We start from the raw sequence: 20,170 nt of genomic DNA, 5'->3' as shown, positions 1-20,170 counted from the left end.
CATCCCTCCCCTCCACCTCTACTGCCCAGCCTCAATACCAATGGCCATTATCTCTTCTAAGCAGTGTGCCTGTCTCTCTGCTTTGGCTTCCTTATGTCCATTTTGCATATATCATCCAGAGTTCCATAATCAAACCCTATTTAAACACTCATTCTTCCTCTACCAGTCAAAGACTAATTAATAGTCAAGCTCTTTAGTATGGCATCACCAGTACCTCTCTCAATTCACGTCCCATCCTGTTTTGTATCTTACTCACTGGAAATTAACAACTTCTGGTTACTTGCATATATAGCAAGATGTTACTCGGCTCTTTGCCACTGATCGAGCTGTTTCCTCCTAACCCACTGGCTACATTTTACTTAGCTTTTGTCATTATCCAGAAATCTTGCCTGACCCTCCACATTGGGGTGATTAGCCCTCTTCTGTACTGCCAGTGTTCCCACTGCATGCCTTTATCTTATTACAGTGAAATAATTTCTTATACGTTTTCCTTCCTAATTAGATTGTGAAAGCCTCCATTGAAACGCCAGTATCTGACTCATCTTTCTAATTCCCAAGGCTTGCTCAAAAAAATAATAAATTAAAAAATGCTAAACTCAACTAAACATTAGAAAATAAAATTAACAGCAGGACCAGGCAACATATCATTTCCTTATGTATAAGGTCGCCATGAGTCTTGGCCAACTAGATGACAACAACAATAACAAAGCAAGTATAAAACTCTTTCATCATGCTATGCATTGCATGTAGAGTTTTCTATGTGCTATCTCATTTAATCTTTATAATATCCCTGTAGTGGGTGTTCTTATAACTCGTTTTACAGATGAGGAGCATGAGGTCTATGGGGTTAAGTAACTGATCCCAGGTCACAAGGCAATTATGGTTAAACCCAGGACTTCATATGAAGTCTGACTCCAGCACTTTATACGGAGTTTGACTCATGAGCTTAAGTGTTCGAGTTATATGCGACTAGATGATTTGCAAAATTACTTTTCCAAATGTGTTTTCAGAAATGACACCTACAGATTCATGAATATAAATATCTTGCAGCCAAAGCAAAGAATGTTTTAGGATATGTATGAATCAATCATTGCTTCATTTTTGTAAGGCAAGGCCTTTTCACCACTACAGAAACGGAGACTTAGTCTTACACCGTTTAATCATGTTCAGTTTCATCAGCAATCAGGTTGCTCACTTTCATTATCTCTTACTGAAATAGTATGCTTGGATGGCAAATTCCTACTCGTAGAAAAAAATAAACAGTGGAAAGGTAAATCGCTAAGATCAAAACCCATGAGTTAATATGACCACTGCCTCATGAAAGTTTCAATTATAAATAGTAAGCAAACCACAAAATGATACTCCTTCTGGCTTCTGTGAGCAGTTAAATATAAAAGAGCAGAGGCAAACACAAATCAAAAATCCCCTACAAATACAGATGTTAAGCAATGTCAGGGAAGTCTTCAGGATCAATTCCAACAGGACCTACTCTAAAAAATATCACTTAACGTAAGCAAATACAGACCATTCTTCACAAAACTTATAAATAAGAGCTTTCAGGCTTCTTTGTGATTACATTTTAAGACTTTAAGAAGGTTTTAGTAAGTACAGAAATCAAAAGTAGAGTTTAAATTTTAAACACATTTTAATCATCATATAAGATGTGTTTTTAGAATGAAACAAACTTCACGGTAGTGAATCAAAGCTTTCAGAGACACCAGTAATATTTTTTAAATAAGGTCATAACCTAGAAATAGAAACGAGAAACTAGTAGTGGCTATAGGAAATACTAATTATACCATAAGTAAAACTTGCCCAGACTAAAGTAGATAATACTCACATCCCCCCCCCCCCAAAAAAAGAAACTCTTCTGGAAGATACTAAACCTATTTTCTGTAACATCAAAATTTGAATAGCAGAAGGATTCTGCAGTCCTTTTAATAACCCACTCATTATTTCAAGAAGTGCAAAAAATCCTGAATTTTAGGTTCTAAAGGATTTGCCATCTGGGAAATTACCTTAGCATGGTGGGAAGCCTCTGGTTACATTACCAGGTGTCATGGAACAGAAAGGCTTGTAGACTAAATGAAGATGCTTAAATCACCGCGTTTATTGAATCCATATTAAACATATAGCAAGAAGCAAAGTGAGAGAGATGGGGTATGCTAACACACTTAGGATAGGGTATGAGCATTTGCAGAAGCCTATTCATGTTCATTTTTCCTGAACGCTTCATGAATATTTGGTGCCTCACAATTATTTGGCACCTAAGCCCTTCCATCCCTTATCTTACATAGGTGGTATTTACTGGACCTCTGTCAACATATCTCACAAGCTTGCTTCTATAATCCATTTCACCTATCTTCATTGTTTACTGATTTATTTATCTTATTTTCAACAGCAAAATAGAATATCCTTAAATAATACAGCAAACATACACTACAGAGCCAAATGTTTCCATCTGTAAATCAACACAAATCTACAGAAAGTCACTGACCTCCAGTTTTTGAGTGATTCTGCCAAATAATGTGAAAATCCTGCCTCGAATAGCAATTACCCACAAAGTTGCTTTATCCAACAATCTAAAATGGCCTGGCCCTTGAATCAAAGGTGGCACTGCTCACCTATCCCCAGAGGCAGAAAGCTAAATGGCAGCAGGATCCATATCCATAAAGTCACAGAAGTCTTGTGAGGCTCGAAAAGATGATATGGTGTCCATTTTGTAAATGGAAGGAAGAGAAATTGAGAAAAGAGAGGCAGCTTTTTTGAGTGAAGTTTTTGATCATTTCTTTGCAAATACTGAAAAATAATGTGTTTCCTTTGGATTGCCAAGCCTACCAGTCTAGTTTGCTTTCTTTAAACACTGATTCTTGCACCATAGGAACTATGGCAGGCTGTGAAATATCTGGAATACCTAGAAAATCGTTGCCTTCAATAAGGACTAAAGAATACAAAGAATATTGAAATAGACAACCTAATCCATAGCATTCCTGTAATCCAGCGGTGTCTGAAGTCCTCTAACTTCAGGGGGAAGAGAGAGAATAGTCCTCAGCATCAGCCCAAAGCTGATTCCTGTGAGGTGGAGATCAGATACACCTCCACCCTCCAACCCTTTTTTGCCAATCAGACACCCCATGGCACTCTCTACTTCTCTGCCAGTTCAATAATTCATTGCAGTGGCCACACAGAACTCACAGACTATACTGACGATTATGGGTTTTATTAGGGAAGCAACAGGTTACAACTCAAGATCAGAATCAACTTGGAAGTAACAGGAACAACTCAGGATACAGTTCTTCAATCAGGACAGCTTCTTCTTGGCTGCTGCGCCTGCAGGAAGGTCTTACTCCTCACTCTCAGCCTCTGTCGCTGGGACCTGCTCAAGTCTACAGCTGCCAGACCCTCCTTGGGCCTGGCCTGTGCCCTGTTCAGGCAAGTGTTACCGCTCTTTAACTCTGCTGATAAGTGCTGCCTCTATGAAGCCTCCTGCCTGAAGGCACTCAGTTCTCTAACTCCATGGGTCAGCAAGCCCACTGCAGCTACCTTGCTCCATGGGCCAGGAAGACCACCACAGCCATTTTGCACCAGTCTCTGTGTTCTTACTGCTCATGCTATCTTGCACCATCTATCGCCAATGTTACAGATCTCTCTACCTTCTGGGTCTAGGAGGTTCTCAGCCCAGGGACCCCGGGTCCAAAAGACACTCTCTGCCCCCAGCTCTTCTTGATGGTGGTGGGGTTCCCCTCAACCTTTGTGAGATTGGCTCTTTTAAGCCTAGCAGGATGTCACAACTGATCAATCCCATTAGTAGGCCAACTGAAAAAAAACCACACTCATTGCCGTGGAGTTGATTCTGACTTATAGCAACCCTGTAGGACAGAGTAGAACTGCCCCATAGAGTTTCCAAGGAACTGTTGGTGGATCTGAACTGCCGACTTTTGGTTAGCAGCTGTAGCTCTTAACCCTAGGCCACAGGTACCTTTTTTGCACAGTTGCTGTCAATTCCTGCAAGAGTTTTATACACTTTATTTGCATAGTCCCAGCCATTTTGTGGGAATTAAGAGACCATGGCTAGAAAGGCCATATAAAAGTAATTTACTGCACCACAATTCTCTAATAGAAACCCATGACATAGATGTGAAAATTATATATATATACATATATACTTTTTTTTTTTTTTTTTTTACAGCACAGTAGTTGAAGTTATATATAAAGATAAATACAAGGTCAGGGTTCATTCTAGAAAAAAAGTCAAGGTTTATTCTTCAAACTTTCCTACCAGCATCTCCATCCTGGCAGCCTCCCTGTATACCCTCACCTATTTTTTGCTAAGCTTGTAAAAACAATTAATTAATAGCTAACTTGTTAACTACTAAGGGCCTGAGTCAGTTCTCAGCATGTTTGTATGGCAGAATCACACATCGATGCTGGGTTCTATCACTGGAGATTCTGAGTCAGCAGGTCTGGGCCTGTGCTTAGACACCCATATTTTAAAGTACTCCTGCAGGTAATCTTGATATTTAGCCAGCCTGAAACCCCCGAGTTTAACAACCCTAGTATGTCCCTGGGTGGTGCAAACAGTTAACATACTCAGCTGCTAACCAAAAAGTTGGACGTTGGAGTCCACCCAGAGGAGCCCTGGAAGAAAACCCTGGTGACCTGCTTCCCAAAAATCAACCATTGAAAACTCTATGGAGCACAGTTCTACTCTGGTACACATGGGGATGCCGTTAGGATTGACTTGATGGCAACGGGTTTAGCAGCTAAAACAATGAGCAGACAAAGGGTCAAGATAGGCAAACCCCATCTTCATTGTTAACTTTGTGATAGGAATCAGTACGAACCCAATTGCCATTCGAAATTGAACCCAGGCTTCACCTTCCCACATCTCCATTCCTTGTTACCACCCACTTTTGTGGCACTTCCTCTCTCACCCTAACCACCCAGAGTTAGGTCAGACTTCATTCTTGGCCACACTGAGCCAGGTCAAAACGTTCCTAACCATCCAGGACCAGGTTATCAGGTACCAGCTGTAGGCTCAGGAGTCTGCACAATTTCTCACATTTTAGACCAGCCCCTCTCTCTTTCTCTAGCCCTCTGGGGCTAGGTCACAAGCTAGAAGAGCTCTGTCCTTCTTCTTCAACTGCCCATGTAGCCTTTCTCCATCACCAAGCTACCTAGAGCTGGGTCTTCATAAATTGACTTCCTACACAGCTCTCTTCTGAATTAGCCACCCAAGCTAAGTCAGCTCACCTCAATGACTCTAGTGGGCTTGTTAATTCTCTAAAATGGCTCACAAAATTCACAGAGACTATTACTTATAGTTGCTCATTTATTATAACCAGAAAGGCTATAAGAGAAAAGATACCATCTGGCAAGGTCTGGGAAAGGTCTCTGTATGAGACTTCCATTGTCCCCAGGGATGTGCCACACCCTCTTCCTTGCATAGATGTTCTTGACAATCCAGGAAGCCCCAAAAGAGAGCTCCAAGGTCCAAGGTGCTTTAGTCATTGGGGACTCAAAGAATATGCACATTGTTGTTGTTGTTATGTGCCATCGAGTCATTTTTGACTCATAGAGACCCCGTGTTGTAACCGAATGAGGGTTCTTGTCCTGTCCAATAAAAAAAAAAAAAAAAATTTGTCAATCAAAATAAGACAGATGCCATACCACCAGCTGCAAGGGAAACAGAAGGTGGAAATTTATTGTCTGCACAGACAAGGAGCAACACGGGGTCTAGCAACCATAAGGGCTCATGCTCGCTGTCTGAGGGGGCTGGGGAGCTTATTGTTTCCCGTGACTTCGGGGCTTGGGTTTGGTACCCAGAACTCTGCCCTTAGACCTCCCATGCCCATATTTGGAGGTCTTGATATTAAATCACCTTCCATTGGATGTCCACGTAGTGGGACCCCTGGCTTCTAAAATGGAATCCAGTGAAATCATGGGCTGGGAAATATCATTCTTTCTGGTGACAATCAGTCCAGGGTCGGTGGGAGGATGTGATCTCTTCAATATGCGCATGCTTCAAGGTATAGCTTGGGCCAGTTCAATGGATGGACCCACTGCCTGCTGTGGCTTCCTGAAAAATGTTGCTCAAAACAAGCTCATGGTTAGCAAGACAAAGAAAGGGGGGAGTGAGGAGGAAGGGTATTGATTGGGGTTTTCAGTGTGACAGAATAGATTGCCCCATTAGGTTTCTTGGCTGTAATCTTTAGCAGATTGCCAGATCTTTCTAGTGCAGAGCCACTGGGTGGGTTCGAACCTCCAACCTTTCAGTTAGCAGGTCAGCACTTAATGGTTTGTGCCACCAGGGCTCACTGAATATGCATAGTTATGATCTATCCATTCAATGAGTATACATGATTGCCTGCATTGTGCCTCCCCCCTCCTTTTTAAGATCTGTTGCCAGGGTGGGATTGAGGGCTCTCAACTCATTTGCACATGTTTAAAAGTTGCCTTGCTGTTGTTGTAGAAAACAAAAGGCACCTCAATTGCTTGGGAATTTCAAGGGTTATTTTCAGAAACCAGAGACAAAAGACCAAATTGAGTTCTTTGTCCTATATACAATAACTTGGAGTCACATAAAGAAAAAAGCACTTCTTGAAGCCACAAGGCCAACACTGCTCTCCAGAGTAGAGTTCTGCTAATATTTTTTGTATCGGAGCTCGATTGCTAAAGCCTTTTTTGAGCACATACTGTCAATACGTGTATTGGTTTATTTATAAATTATGCTTTTATAATACAGTACTAATATGTTTTAGCATTACAAAACATTCACAAAAGGAATTCTTTATTTAAAGGATGAGATAAAATGAATATACTTAGCAGTGAATGGACCCACCTGAACGCAGTGAGAAGGCAGGCTCCACTTTGGGGTTCCTTTCACTAATATTTATGGAAAGAGAAAACAATTCAATTTTCCTGCCACCAGGCAGAGTTGTTTTTAATGATGCCATCTTACATTTCAACAGAGCTGTATAGTTTACAGAGCATTTCCATATCCATGATCATATTTGACTCTCAAACACCCTATGAGGTCAGTTTAGTTAATATTGATAATCTTTCACAGATGAGAACACTAAAATACAGCCAGGATTAGGATTATTTGCAAGGTCCCAAAGTTAAGAGTGATAGAACTAAGCCTGGAACCCAGGAATTCCGACTCAAAATTCACTACTTTGTAACCCAGAGCTCAGCTGGTAGGCTACATGATTGTGTTTGCCTTCTCTTTCACGTTTAACACACGAGACAATCAAAAGTTGCCTTTTTACTATGCTTACTTCATAGATAAATACAGCTTCTACTACAATAATACGTGTCACCAGATGTGGTAAGAACAGATAAAAATTTCACCAGCTAGTAAAAAAAAAAAATCTCATGTAATATCTGTAGTGTAGTGCAATGGTTCTCAACCAGGGAGGATTTTTCCCCCCAGGGGTCATGTCAAGAGACATGGCTGCCAAAACTGGTAATGGTGGGGAGGGGTTGCTACTGGCATCTAGTAGGTGGAGGCCAGGAATGGTGTTAAACATTCCACAACGCACAGGACAGCCCCTACACTGAAAAATTATCTAGCCCAAAATGTCAATAGTACTGAGACAGAGAAGCCTTACTGCAGTGCTTCTGAAAAACAGTTTTAGTTACAAATCGTAGAAGTGGCTGATGAAATCTGTACAACCTCCCAAAACACAAGCATATGCACATAAAATATTGGATATTTTGGGGGTATTTACTGGCTTGCACAGTCATAGGCGTCAGGATGAGAATCCTAGCTCTTCAGAGTAAAGCAAACAATGGATCCCAAAGACTTCCATTGACTTTGCCTTTTACAGCTCCTCAGGGGCATGAATCCCTATAAGACATTTTCTGGCACTTCTACGCTTTACACTCTGTAGTTATTAAACCCGAAAGTCAGAAGTTCATAGGTGGCCTGTGGATCTCAAAGCAGCAATGCTTTGTGAGATATTAAAGTCATTTGTTACCTAATAAAATGATATTTGTACGTTTTAATTGAGAAGGAGGTTCACACAATCTCGCTCCACAAGACATTTTTAATTAAGAAAGAGGCCACTAATCTCAAAGTGGACTTGGAGGGTTATTTTATTTCTTCTTGTTCTTTTGAGAAAGATTAGAGGATTTGCTTCATAAAGCGTATCAGGTAGTGATTAAAAGGGCCTCTGATGAATTATAATATTTTGTCTCATAAGGATGAGAATGAATATGCCATTAAAGTCTTGTCACCTGACATTCTGAATTTAGGAGTCAGGGGGAAAATTATGGAGGAGGCAGCTTGTCTTCAGTCATGTTTCCTGCCTCTTTCTGTAATCTTTCTTCCCTTGTGTGTAAAATTCTGTCTGCCCAGTTCCCTCGTGCTTCCACTATCATACACATAGATCATGAATTCAAGCAATGTGTTCTTTTTCAGGGATGATAACTGTCAAACGTAAAGAACTAATCATGGAATTAAAGGGTTTTTGCTTTGTTTTGTTTGTTCCCAGTTATGTACTTTAAAGCTAAAACAGGATAAAGAAATATTTAGGAACCAAAAGAACTTTGCTGGACTACCTAATCTAATGACATGTAACACTGGTCTTGAAAATGAGAGACTGATTCCAAAAACATTTCATAGGGCTTTAAATGTAGGCTAAATCTTAAAATATCTTCTATATAATAGATTTATCACATTTTATCTTACCTCAAATAAGTCAGTTAAACTAGCCAATTCTTTTTATTTATATTAAATGTCTTATATAGAAACTTTTAATTTTAAAACTATTGTCGCCTTTTGCTCAGTAACAGAAATCTATCTAATTGATGTCTCTTCTGCCATTTGGAATTAACAGCATGGAATTCTCTGCACATTTGCTTAAATTCAATAACTATTTCTGAAGGTTTTCTCTCTACAGGATCTTAACCCTCCTCCCTCAAATTCTAATCAGGAAAAAAAAAAAAATCAGGAAGTAACATATAAATCATTCAAGTTACATAAATGAAGCATCTCAAGAAAACTGAATTCATTTCAAAAATATAAACGAAAGCATTCAACTATTTTTAAAAATAAAAATATGATGACAGGAGCCTCTCACATGAGAGATAGGAAAAGATATATTCAATTTGAAAGCAGATCAGGGAAGAGGCCAGGAAGCTGAGGGCCTCCTACTTCTCCTGAAAGAAACACACAAACAAAACTCTCAAGTGCTTGGGGACCATCATGCTCTCATTAGATTTCAAAACCAACCTCCTTGAAGTCATTTTGGGAAATACTGTAATGAATTTAGCATGATTCCTTTTCTTCTAAGGTATCCTCTACAACCACTAATACAAGGGTTTAGGGAAGATATTTAACAGTACTCCAGTTTTTAAGCCTAATCATATAGCCCAGCCCTCAATTTGTTTCTCATTTCTGTAATTCTTTCTTTGACACACCAAATGCAAACTTTTACCTAGTTAACTGCACACGAACTCGCATTCATGACTTGACAAAATTCAAAACTATCAGTAGCCAAAAGAAATGATTATTCCCTCCTCCAATTGCAGACTTTTCAATAACATTATTACATAGTCTTTCTCAAGTAGCCCCATAATTATGCAAACCACTCCTTTAATGCCAGGTACTTCCACATCTAATAGAGCAATCTGCCCCAGGAAAATCACAGGCTACCCATGGCATATCACTGTCAATCTGACCCATAATTAGCAATGGTCTTCAAATATTACCAAAAAATAGGTAAAGTCTACCACACGCCCGTTTCAGCTTCCCCTTCACTTGGTATTCAGGCCACAATCTACTGATTCTTTCTCCAGTTTGACTGCATCTTCCTCCTCCATGATTCCTTTTTTATGCCCTGGATTGGGGGAGGTAGGAAGAAAGTGTTAAATGTTTGCATAAATCTGGACACTTGCTGTAATTACCTAAAGACAAGAAAGGATAAAAAAAAAAAAAAAAAAAAGACAAGAAAGGATATTCATTGCAAAACCATACATGAAATTTCACAACCATGCCCAAGGCCAGCTTCATAATTTGTGGGCCCCAGTGCAAAATGAAAATGTGAGGTTTTTCGTTCTAAAAGCAGGAAAAGGTACTAATATATAAAATGTTTTCCTTTTTCTGGTGTCTCTCTATCTGCCCTGTTGTTTTCTCATTGCTGGCTGGGCCAGTGTACACCCTCACAGGCACCATAGGGACCACGTGCTGCAACTCAGTGCCCACCAGCTGTGGGTTCTCTTTCTCTCCAGGAGTCAGGCTGATGTGATGTACCCTGGCAATCAGCGAAGTCAACCTCCTTTCTTTATGGGCTGCCCCAAACCATGTTGAACTGGTAAACCTCAAGGAATTGCAACCCCCAAGCTGTGATGTACTCTATACCTGGAAGGGTAGGTGAGAAGCTAGTACCATGTTCTGCCTTGAGAATCCCTGGGTGCACATCCTGACCTCTCCATGTCTGTGGCCAGACCCTCATGGGGCAAGAGCAGAACAAGTCACTGGGCAGAGCAGGGAAGAGGAAGCTGGTCAGGGTCTGGGGCATCAAGGAGTCAGGGAGCGAATGGCCAAGAACTGTCCATGGGAGTAGCAGGATGTAGGATCACACAGGAGCCAAGACTCTAAGCCCTAGAGCTGCCCCATTATTCATCAGACTTCACTTAAAAAACACAAAATCAAAGATGAAATTATTCAGAATTAGAAAATGGCAACCACAGAATATTCTAGCCAAGAATGGGATCCTTCTGAGAACAGGGCCCTCTGCAATTGCACTGGTCAGACAGCCATCAAGCCAGCCTTGACCATGCCCATGCCTATTTCCTCATAAGTTAGCAATGCTGAGTCTACCACATGTAGGCCTAAGGATGTTGTTGGGACTTTTCCATCAACACAGGAGTAATGATTCTGTGGCAGTAGGTGAAATGAGAAGGAATAGTCTTCAGATTGCAAAACCCCCTACTTGAGTTTAGCTTTACTGTGGTTAATCTTGCCAGTCTTGCTGGCCCACATACCCCTGAGACCTGCTTTGTCTGGTGTTTGGAGCATTATACAGAGAAGCAAGAAAAAAACAGGAGGGGAGGGTCACAATACACCACAAAAGTATCACAAAGATAGCACTGTTGTGTAATGTGCTGTCACCATATAACACCTAGCTCTTGGATTTAATGATCTGTTAACATAAACATTTTAACTAAAAGCTGAAATTTTTTTTCCAAGTTACATTTTTTTTTTAATATTGAGTAAAATAGGCAACAGGTTCGTCTGCTGTACCCTCTGAGTTAGACTGTACATTGATTAATTACTTTGAAAGGGAAATTTCTGTACAACAGAGGAGAAAGAGAGGCAGAGAGAGATACAGACAGACAGAGGAAGGGTTTTACCAGACTTTATTTCTGATATAATCTGATGTCCAGATTCTAGTCAGCTATTACGTTCCCTGTCTTTTGCCAGAAGGTAAGAGGTTTCAATCTTCTAAATATTCTGGTCTCCAGAGCTGGAAAGTTCCTCTCCTGGTTTGAGGCTAACAGCGACAGAAGTGTTTGCCAGGTTCATTACTGAGGACACGCACGCCTAACCAAGACTATCTTTCCCACAAAGAGATGAGTGTTCTGACCCTTTTACAATAACTTCTCAGGCCTCAGCTTTAATTGCATTAAGTAATGTAAGGGGCACATACTTTGGACATGTTATCAGGAGGGATCAGTTCCTGGAGAAGGACATCATGCTTGGTAAAGTAGAGGGTCAACGAAAAAGAGGGAGACCCTCAACGAGATGGATCAACACAGTGGCTGCAACAATTGTCTCAAGCATAACAATGTGAGAATGGTGAAGGAACAGCAGTGTTTCATTCTATTGTACATAGGGTTGCTATTAGTCGTAACTGACTCGACGGAACCTAGTACCTGACAACAATGCAAGGGGCAAATCCCCTAGACCTCACTCCTGTAGAGCCTTTTCTTTTACGTTGTTAGGAAACAATGTGATACTGATCTCCCAAAATAAACCATGGAGACACACACGAAAGTCTTCAAGCAGAAGGTTTGCATATGACCCTAGTTTTCCCAGTTTGTACGTGCAGCTATCTTGCAGTGAAGAGCATTTTGATGGAGGCAGGCATCTTTCAAAACAATGGCCTTAATTTATTATTATTTTGTGGTCTTTTAGAAAAATATATTACATGACAGATATCAAGATGTTTTGATTCCATGTTGGGATTTTCTCAAGGATCATCCAAAATAACATACATGGAAAGAAAATAGACAATTTGACACACCTTTTTAATAAATTTATGAAGAAGTACACATATCGGATGTTCGCTAATGAGTATTTCCAGAATTTTTTATTTTAACATAATTATTATTTAGTTTTTTTATCTTACAGAGTTCTAAAAAGATGGTTAATATGTGTTGAACAACAACTAGATAAAGGGTTTCATAAACACATTTGATAGAAAATATTTTTTCCATCTCTATTCCTCAGACTGTGAGACATGCTTCTTCATGTACTCTCCAGTCAGTAGGTAAATGAGGTGGAGAGAGAAAAAAGTACAAAACAGATATAATCATTATGACTTTTTCCTAGATGCTAGGAAAAATATTTTCTCTAGTTTCTATATACTGAAGAGATAAAATTTAATTTTATTATGCCTCCCAAATGAACCAATGCTTAATACGAAGTATTGTTGACTTTGTAATAATAATGCACACTTTTCGTGATAATATATTTACAAATTCAAGTAGTACGAATAAAATCAGACTGTTAAAAATATAAATTTAATTTCTAAAGATAGAAAAAAGTTCTTTTTTAAGAAATCAACTGTTTCATAATAAGAGTTAAAGAAAAAAAAAAAAACATTGCAGTTGAGTCAATTCCTACTCATAGTGACGCTATAGGACAGAGTAGAACTGCCCCATAGGGTTTCCAAGGGGTACCTGGTGAATCTGAACTACTGAACTTTTGGTTAGTAGCCACAGCTCTTAACCACTATGCCACCAGGGTTTCATTCAGGCATTAGAAACATGCCAGCTCTTGAGTTTTTTTCAGGACCCAAGGATAACATTTTAAAATGTAATCTATTGGAAAAAAAGCCATGGACTGGGATTGGAGAAACATAGATAAAATCATAGTGCTGCCATTTAACATTTTTCATGACTTCCTTTAACCATTTGAACAAAGGGATAAAAGTGTTTTTTCATTATATCCCACAGGAACAGAGTGAAAAGAAAATATAAACACCTAGGTCTGAGTTATAACAAAGCTGTCATATCATGTGACATGTGATCTTGAACCATGAAAGTGCATACAATACAAGTTCAATATTTATAAAATCATTTATCACTGTTATTGATCCTGTTCCCCAAATAACTATTTTAAAAGGTCCACACTGTATATAAAATCACTTAGAGTTCAAAGTATAATTTAAAAAAAAAAAAGCAAAATTTTTGTTTGTTTAGCAAATTACTCTTTCAATATGAACTATATAATACTCTCATGGCCTCAAATATCCGATAAAACTTTTTTAAGGATCTCATTTCTGACCTTGTGAATACTATCTCATTAAACAAAATGGATCCTCTGGGAGTTAGGTTGAATAATACTAGAAGTGAACAAAATCTTTCAAAACCATAACGCACTTTGTAATGCCTAAGAGTGAATACTAAAAAGTGTCCTTCTTCCACAAAACTAACAAAAAATGATGTTTTGTTTAAACGAAATTAAAGGCATAACTTACATTGGGGTTCTTCGGGTTTAAATGTTTAGAAATTTTATGCTAGATACAATGAAAATTAAATAAGCCATGGGTAAGTAGTACAACTCAACGCTGGTATTAGATATGAAAAGTGAAATAATGTTAAACAGGTTAAAATATTAAATGGCCTATATCTTATGGGAAAAGTTAACACACTGATGGATGATGTCCTTTTATAATATTCCCTTTAATTATTTAATTGCAAAAAAAAGTCTTAAAAATATAGACTTGCAGAGTATTTCCAAATCATGTTCTGTTTAATACTTGTATTCTAAAAAGCTAAGAGATATTATTTAGGGTTCCAGGGCCAAAGAATTTGGGGATATGTTGAATCTAACAAAATGAACTTCTAGAACACTTATCAGACCAAAACCTACTATAAATATCTTAAAAGTGTGACAGGGAATGAATCACCCTCACGAGGTGACGCTTTTTTTCCTACGGGATGTCTCTCAACTAATGCACTTGGGCAAATTACAACATTAATGGTTAAATTTGCTATATGTCTGTAACTCTAGCTCTCTCTTTTTTCAAAATAAAGTCACTACTTAATACACATATCCTTCTTCCTATAACATTAACATTCAATAAAGGCACACTTGTTTTAAATAAAATATAAAATATGGGAATATCCTTTGTTCTACTCATAGTAGTTCTTTCCTTCCCAGGCCCTATTCTGGATATTTACCTCTTACAAACATCCTTTCAAGTTGCTGTTAAAATTCCTGAATCTTCTGACTATAAGAACTCCCCATCAATAAGTCCATTTAACCATATGTTAGCAAGAAATATAATTTAGTTTAGAAATCATTACTGATTTTTTCTTCACAAATATCCCTGGAGTAAAAATCAAAGCACTGAAAAATAAAATCTATGAGATTGATATGAATGAAGGACACCATATTTTTTGAGCTCCCCGACTTGCAGAGCAGTATTTCAGTAAAAATAAAAGAATTAACAAGGAAAGACAAGATACTCTTTTATTTCTTAAAAGGGTTAAATTTAGAGTCTGAGAGATATTTGGTAAAGAAATGTGTTCTAAAATTAATAGACACAATGGGAAAGGAGAAAGACAGGAATAAAAAGCCACTTCAATGATTTGATTTGTGGTTGGTAAGTACCTTGTGTCTACTGCCATACCACCCTGAACGCGCCCGATCTTGTCTGATCTCAGAAGCTAAGCAGGGTTGGGCCTGGTTAGTACTTGGATGGGAGGCCACCTGGGAATACCAGGTGCTGTAGGCTTTTATGGAAACCCTGGTGGCACAGTGATTAAGAACTATGGGTGTTAACCAAAAGGTCGGGCAGCAGTTTGAATCCACCAGGCGCTCCTTGGAAACCCCGTGGGGCAGTTCTACTCTACACTATGAGTAGGAATTGACTCCACAGCAATGGGGTGGTTTTTAAGTATATTTTAACACACACACAAAATTGGAAGCAATAAGTGAGAGAAAATAATGAGCTCAGTATCAACATAGAATAGAAATGATAGACTTGAAAAGAGATAAGCAACAGGTTTTGAACAAAGCCTGAATTTTACTTTTGATTTCACCTTTTATACTGGGAACTACCATCTGTCTGATTTGAACTATGTGAAAGAAAATGACACAACAGATTTAGAAATCAAAAATTTCCTAGTAATTACAGTCCTCTGATGCTTACTATTTATAGATATACTAATCATCTATTAAAAGGAATAAAAGAGAAGAAATCATATCTAATACTTAGCAGTTTGTTTATATTCAACAATGCTTTCCAGCCTCAGTTTATGCAGAGAAAGATCTTTCATATGATAATGGAAGTTAGTTGTATTTATTATGATAATTTTCAAAGTATCTTTTTTTTTTTTTTTGGCTATGTCTTATCTTTTAACTGCAGCAGACAATTTCAGGAGGATGTAGATCACTCCAGCCCAAACAAATACCCTTTTTTTAATCAATATTTTGAATTTTTAGTTTTTAAATATAATTAATAACTTACCAACTTGAGGCTCTACCACTCTTCTGGAAATTGCCCTGGGGGAGCCTAGCCCCTCTTACCTGCTATTTCAGGCACCTTGACTTCTTTAAATTAATTTGCTTTCTAGATCCTTCAATTGTCTGGGCTTCTCTCAGTTCTTAGCATTTGTATCTACAATTATATTCTGCCTGCTGCTTGTAATTATCTTTCCTCTTTTTTTTTTCTATCAGAGTCGGCATGGTTTTGCACACAAGATCTGCACAAGCATACTTGAGATCGTAATTACAGTCTCACATTTGTGTTCAGCAATTTTAAAAAATGTCTAAAAGCAATGAATATTCTGCAAACGGAGATTCTGGAATACACCCTTATAAGTGGTTACTAATCTTTTGGGATTCTTAGACCTCTTTGAGAATTGGACAAATGCCTGTTTCTCTAGTAAAACACATTACACACAAATTTAATATTCCCTAAAGCTTTTCCTTAGATGATCTAGAGGCCATCTTACCCACTGCTGTTGAGTCTATTCCAACTCATAGCAACCTTATAGGTTACAGTAGAACTGCCCCATAAGGTTTCCAAGGCTGTAAGTCTTTATGGAAGCAGACTGCCACATCTTTCTCCCATGGAGCTGGCTGGTGGGTTCGAAATTGTGCTTAACCAGTGCACCACCACAGCTCCTAAGGGCCATAAAAAAAAAAAAAAAATTTTTTTTTTTTAGACACTATAAAATCTCCTGCATTAAATGCTTCCCAGGTTAAAAACAAAACTTCTCTCTTCATTCTTCAAATTATGAGAAGTTTCCTAAATAATGCCAAGTGGCTTCTTAGATAAAAATCCATGTCTATGTGTAGTGTTCTTCATTTGTTCTTGTTTCTATATTTTAACACCACCAAATTTCGAGACGTTTACATGACATTCCTTGCTGTCTCTTGCCTCTGTGCCGTTTCCTTATGCTTAATATGTCTTCTGCTCCCTTCACCTCTTACTCCCAGGAAATAGCTTACCCTGCCCACCTCCTCCATATCACCAGTAATATTCATTATGCTACATTTGCCAAGTTTTTACTGACTCTACAATCACCTTGTTGCCAATCACCTCCTATATGAACTACTCTTTTCTTGGCTTCCATAACCAACCCTACCCCTCCCCCCACACACATATGCTTTATTGGTTTTTGTTCCACCTCTTCAGCTGCTCCTCCTCTGCTCTTATAGATTTTCGTTTTCTTCATCTCAAGGAATATATATAATATTACCCTGGATTGCTCATAGACCCTCTATCTTTTTACTCTGCACTCTCTCCATAACAATCCACTCCTATCATAGTTTCATTTACAATCCATACATTAATGACTCCACTTTATAGCCATTCCTGACTTTCCCTTTGAGCTGCATGCACACATATCCAAATTCTTCCCTGATATCTCCTTTTGTATATCTGAATTAGTTATCAAGTCCAGTTGAGCTAATGATCTTTTGGTTCTAAATCTAATCTTTCTTTAGTTATCCTTATTATCAGTGAACTGCACTCCACAAAACAAAAACTTGGAACCCTTCTGCTTATCCTGGGTTCTGCAGAATGCAGAGCCTAAGAAAAAACATATGTGATACTGCGTTATTTAGAAGGAAAATCAAATGGAGCTGCAGTGAAAGAAAAGGGAAGTACAGAAGAAAGGAGGGAAAATCAACGTGAGGACAGATACCAAGCGCCACTATTTCCTCTACCTCACAGAAAACTCTCTCAAGTAGCCATATAAACCATATTTTGATATTGCTCAACCAAAAGGACAAAGGGAAAGAATTCACTCACAGAATCCAACTTTCCATAGGTCAAAGGGTCACCCCATAAGGCATAAATACCACCATCTTTCTCGCTTTTACAAGAGTGGGTGCTGAGTAGGTGCTGTGTCACCACTATGTGAACAGGAAAGTCAAGATCAAGAGGTAAGAGACACTTGGTTCAGGCATGAAACCTAAGGCTGTCAGGTTGCATCTGCATGAGGTTGGTCAGAACACATACTTAGATATTTTTCATAGTGGCCAATCACTGCTTTTTCTTAATGGAAGGGAGTGTAAGGTCCAAAAACATATCCTTTACATTTGAGGGGTATTTTAGCATGTCCCAAAGTGTTGAACTCCCAAGAACTTCACCAATGTGGCAGGCCCTGAATCCTTGTTAAGGCATCTGGGGTACTTCTTCTAGCTCACTTAGCTTGGTGCCATCAATATAATTGATTGTCAAGACAAACAAGATACCTGTAGTCTATATTATAATAGATTGCAAGAAAGTTAACATAGTCAGGGAGCAAAACAGTGAATATATACTGCTGTCTTGATTTGTGAGGGCTACTTTTTTTTAGGTTAACTACTTTTAATCTCCATTTTTTTTTTTTTTAATGAATATTGGGAAGAAGGAATTTACCAGATCAATAACCACCAACAAATTGCTCCCATGTCAGCATATTCTCTTCTGTCCATCATAATACTCTTCCTTACTCAGTCTAACATTGTCAAAATTTACTCCCACATGTGTTATTTTGGTTACTGCCATTACTTACCAGCCACATTCCACATTTTTTTGAACATACAAGCTAATGGATCCTGGAAAAAGGGTCTGAAGTCTTCGCTTAGGCTGATTCTAGATATTGGCGTGGAAGTAATGAAGGCTATGGCTGCATTTTAGGAAGTAAAAGTATCATCTTGCATCTGTTTCATTTGATATCAGTGGATGGGTTGAGACTGCTTCTGCCTGCTTAGAGGGTGCAGAGAAATCTGGTAATTCAGGATTTTCAGGTTGGTCCATTCAAATTTCTTCATCCAAGTCTCTGAGTTCCTATCTTTTTTTTTTTTTCTCAAATCCCTTTAAGCTCTGATACCCTCTCTTTTGATCATCAGCCTGATTTCATCACATTAAAACTCCTTAATAATGCCATATTTCTTTTAAGGTAAAGATTCCAATCTCAAAAGTGCACATATGCTCTGCGTTGTTTGCCATCTACTTACCCCCTAACGCTTGTTTAACAAAACACCCTCTATTAGTTTCTTTGCTCCAGTCACACCAGCCTTCTGTGTACCTCAACCATGCTGTTTCCTTTCACCTCAGGTCTTTACCCAAGCATCTCCTTATGCCTGGAACCCCTCAACCCACTCCCTTAGTCCAGCTAACATGTACTTATCCTTTTAACATTAGCACACATATCACTTCATCAGAGTTGCTTTCTCTAATGATCCCATCATTCTAGATTGTATTCCCATATGTACTCTCCCTTTTTCATACTTACAAGAGTTTTACTTTTATATCGTTGTCATCATCTGACCAATGTATTTTCTTCCACTAGAGTATAAGCTCTAAGAAGGCAGATATTCTGCCAGTTTTTGCCTTTTTAAATCACCAGCACCTAACTTAGTGCACATAATGAACACTCAAAAATCCTGTGTAATAAGGTTTGCAGGGTGCATCTCTGCTGAGCTGTCCTATTACTTTGCACACATCTATTGTACTGCAATTCCAACTAGGTTTATTCGCATCTATTTACATTTCTTCTAGCTTGACCATGGCCTCTTCAAGAACAGAGTCTAGACTTTAATTGTATTTGTAATCCTTAGTTCTGTGTTTGGTAAAAATACGTATGCAATCAATATTTGTTTGATTGCGTGAATGAAAGCAGAAAATAAACAGAAAGGAGACTAGCTGTTCACATAAAGTAGCAAAAACATGCTTGAGAACAAGAAATGGAACTTGGAGAAGAAAGAGTTATATGATTATGAATATATGTGGGTAAAAATCAATAAAATTTTCTGTAATAACTTCAAACTTATAATAGTGGATTAAACACAACCCAGTCAGGGTAGAGAAGGATGAAAAGGGGTTTTGAGAACATTGATGACGAAAGGAAGCACAGAGCTAATTTACCATGAAGACTTGTAAACTCCTTGTTTATGACTCAGCTCACCTGAAAGAGAGTATGATTTCGTCAGAAGAATATGGGCTTTGTCATCAGGTAGAATTGGTTTGAATCTTGACTCCGACACCACCATTTATTAAATTGTTTTCACTGTGGGTAAGTTAAGGAAATGCTCAACTGGATATAAAGCATGGCTACATATTTAACTAGCAGCATAATTTAGCCACACTCCAGTTAACAAAAAACATAGCTTAATACATTGCTTTCTTAATAGCTTCAAAAAATACTAATAAGAAAAAAAAAAAGGAAATTTCTCAGATCCCAATTATTTTTGACACAAGTCAACATCTATTCACAGCATTATTATAATGATAAACATTTTATAATAAGTATAAAACATCCACAACTCACTTTACCTGGCAGACATTTAATAATGTTAGTTTCTTCCTCCCCAAAGACAGCAGTTAGAGATACAATTTAATATACCTTTAGTGGCTTTCAACTAAAACTGTTGTAAACGCTTTACCACCAAAATAAGTCATCCCTGTTGGACACAGCTATACCCTAAATATCA

At 38.3% G+C, this 20,170-nt stretch overlaps 1 non-coding gene across 1 annotated transcript; it reads left to right on the top strand.

The window, feature by feature from the left end:
* The first annotated feature begins 14,856 nt into the window (after positions 1–14,856).
* On the top strand, positions 14,857–14,975 carry LOC126082295 (5S ribosomal RNA). The gene has a single exon (XR_007518532.1). It is a non-coding gene; the product is annotated as a 5S ribosomal RNA (ribosomal RNA).
* The last annotated feature ends 5,195 nt before the right edge of the window (positions 14,976–20,170 follow it).

This window comes from Elephas maximus, chromosome 8 (genome assembly GCF_024166365.1).
Source record: "Elephas maximus indicus isolate mEleMax1 chromosome 8, mEleMax1 primary haplotype, whole genome shotgun sequence".
In the NCBI taxonomy this organism is placed as follows: domain Eukaryota; kingdom Metazoa; phylum Chordata; class Mammalia; order Proboscidea; family Elephantidae; genus Elephas; species Elephas maximus.
This window is presented reverse-complemented; position numbering and strand designations above follow the sequence as displayed.